The sequence below is a fragment of the Mustela erminea genome, chromosome 16 (genome assembly GCF_009829155.1).
Source record: "Mustela erminea isolate mMusErm1 chromosome 16, mMusErm1.Pri, whole genome shotgun sequence".
Classification (NCBI taxonomy): Eukaryota; Metazoa; Chordata; class Mammalia; order Carnivora; family Mustelidae; genus Mustela; species Mustela erminea.
The window spans coordinates 80,169,084-80,172,375 of NC_045629.1; the positions used below are offsets into that span (position 1 = coordinate 80,169,084).

The following is a 3,292-nucleotide window of genomic DNA, read 5'->3' on the forward strand; positions in this document are numbered from 1 at the left end:
CAAGTAGGCAGAGAGGCAGGCAGAGAGAGAGAGAGAAAGGGAAGCAGGCTCCACGCTGAACACAGACCCTAATGCGGGGCTCAATTCCAGGACCCTGAGATCATGACCTGAGCTGAAGGCAGAGGCTTAACCCACTGAGCCACCCAGGTGCTCCTCAATCAGTTCTTAATCTCAGGGTGGTGAGTTCAAACCCTGCATTGGGCTCCACACTGGGCATGGAAACTCCTTAAATAAACAAACAAGAAAACAAATAATAAATAAATGAATAATAAATGCATAAATAAATATTTTAAAAATTTAAATATTTAAAAAAGGGTGAGCGCTCACTTGGGCAGCACAGATATTAAAGTTAGAACAATACAGAAAAGATTAGCATAGCTCCTGTGTAAGGATGAAAAGTAAATTCATGAAGTATTCCATATTTTAAAAAATACTTATTAATTGATTAATTAAGCAAATACATAAATTTAGAAAGGAGGTGAAGGGCAAGGCATCCACGTATCCTAGCACCTGGGTAAGAGAAAAACAAAATTTATATTTACATTTTACATGTTGTCCTACAGAACACATAGTGAATGAGGAGAATCCCACCCTTCATACGTTCCCAACTTTGATCGGGGTAACTTACTGTCAGTTATGTAAGGGTGAGAATGCAAAGTCCCCTACATGCAGAGATTTCTAGTAATAATTTGAGATAAGATCCCATAGTAAAATATCTTGACATCTAAAGGGGCAGAGGACGAGTGATTCTTCTGTATTCTTTCTGGCAAGGGCAAGGACTCTGAGCGCCATGACCGTAATTAAGCCCCTCTTCACATTCGGAGCCCATAAGAATAATAGAAGGACACGAAACAAAGGAAGCTATAGAAAGCGCTCCTGTGCGGAGCTCAGTACGTCCTCACCAGAAAAGCTGTGGGAAGGCATAAAGGAGGACCCGGAAACGGAGGAAAAGAAATGGAACTAGGGGCGCCTGCGTGGCTCAGTGGGTTAAGCCGCTGCCTTCGGCTGGGTCATGATCTCAGGGTCCTGGGATCGAGCCCCGCATCGGGCTCTCTGCTCAGCGGGGAGCCTGCTTCCTCCTCTCTCTCTCTCTGCCTGCCTCTCTGCCTACTTGTCATCTCTGTCTGTCAAATAAATAAATAAAATCTTAAAAAAAAAAAATGGAACTAATACTATGTTGTGGGAGACATTTTTGCTAGTAAGGGAATTCGGGAAAATGTACCCAGACCTTGGAATCCCTTCAAGTTTGTGAAGGGCCAGATGGGAAGGGACCGAACCCTCTGTGCTCTCTGAGTGCGGCTGAGGGCGTGGTGAGGGCTCCCTGAGGCCTGGTGGAGCAGTCTGTTCCTCAGGGTCTTCTAACGTTGCAGAATGTTCTGGAAGGAGGTCAACACGGTGGTGGGACCAGGGCCCTGACCCCGTGAATATCCCAAACAGTGACAACTTAGCATAACCACAAATCAGTGTTCTGTGTTCACCTGGCGGCGCGTTCAGGCCAAGACCGTGATGAGGGCACCCGGTGAGCAGGGCCGAGAGCACCGGTGTGAGACGAAATATAACACAACAGGAAAACCTGAATTCCAGATAAACAGTGATTTTCTTTTTCAGCGTCCCTAGTGTTTCACGGTGCACCCTTGCACTAACACACGGGCGAACAAGAACGCCATGCGGGTGTGCACACGTGTGTGCTGTGCATACGACACACGTGCATACTGTGTGTGCTATGTTATGTAAACGGGCGTGTGGCCATGTTCACCTGAAAGTCCAGCTGTGGAGGTGTCCTGTGTTAGACTGGCTGGACCCGCTGACCCGCAGCTGGACCATAAGAGGAGGAGAGCGGGACCCTGTCCTTAGACACACCCTCTTCAGGTTAGAAAAGTCAGACACGGTAGCAGCACACAGAGCCTCCCAAGGCTCTTAGCACCAAGACCCAGCAAGCATTGGTGGCCTCACACCCGCACCCCACAGGGGCCGGCAAGTGCATCCCAGTGGTAGGTCTCAGACACGCTCGGAAGCCCAGTATTCTCCCTCTTCACACTCTGCCCTGTGACCATGTCGCTTCACCAGCAGTTACTGCACTTGGCCAAAGCCCTTCCCACCCAGAGAACAGCACCAAATCCCTCCTCATGGGTAGTGTCCAAGGAATCGAAGGCTGAGAGGTTTGAAGGAAGGGGTCCGTTTTATTTGGCATGGTACAGTTAGTTTTTTCTTAGAGGGAGTAAATGTTTCCCTTTCAAATTAAAAATATCACCTCTATAAAACCATCTTGATAGCTCTAATGATAGAGGTTGTGACTCATTGGAGCCCCACATACATCTGTGAGAGGTAATTCTTCACAAACACTGTGGGGTTTCATGGATGCCTTTGGGGTATGACTTGGCCCCTTTCATAAATAGTCTATTACAGACTTTCTCCGAGAGCTGAATTATAGGGATGCAGTTACGAAACTCACAAAATGTGTGGTGGCAGAAATTAACCCAAGGGCTTTACATTATATCCATTTCTTGATGGATCACTAGTATTTCTATTTTTTTGGACTTCTTATTGGAATTTAAAAATAGTCCCTGTAATCTCATATTCGCCACTTTTTCCCAAGTGTGACTTCCTTACAGTAAAGTTATCGGGGTAAGACCCATTAACAACAAATGGACTGAAGCTGGACTCCTGGGTATTCCGTGAGATACACAACAGTAGCACAGAAATGCGAAGACGGGAGAAAGAATGAGCTGGCCTGGGTGGGCAGAGATGCAGTAGAGCAAGGCCATGCGTGCTGGCTGCTGGTCCTGGGACTCATCATGGAGAGAATTTAGAGAACATGAGCCCACAGGGCACATAAGGAGATGTACAGGTGTGGGCTTCCCACAGGGTCAGTGAGGTCAGACAAAATAGTATAAAGATGAACCAACATTATAAACACCTGGAACCTGTTCAGATATGGTCTGAATACATATCTAAACATAACATAAGATTTACGGTAGGTTGGATCTCTCGTTCTGTATACTGATTGATAGACACAATTGTGGCAGCTTCTGTGAATGCTCAACAGATGTCTCTTCAGCAAATATCATCCCGGACCTCTGCAGGAATCCTAGGAAGCACCTATCACTTTCCACATGGGGCTTTCTCTCACTGGGTACCAGCGACCTGGTATTGCCAGAGGGACAGCTCCCAGGACAGCCTTCAGCCAGTCCTAACAAGCTGGGATGACTTTGAAGCTTTAACTTTTTTTTTTTTTAATTAAGTATAATTAACATGCAGTGTTACATTAGTTTCAGGTCTACAATAGAATAAT

At 46.3% G+C, this 3,292-nt stretch overlaps 1 non-coding gene across 1 annotated transcript; it reads left to right on the forward strand.

Moving 5' to 3' along the window:
- The first annotated feature begins 319 nt into the window (after positions 1-319).
- On the forward strand, positions 320-426 carry LOC116575657. The gene has a single exon (XR_004279896.1). It is a non-coding gene; the product is annotated as a U6 spliceosomal RNA (small nuclear RNA).
- Positions 427-3,292: the final 2,866 nt, after the last annotated feature.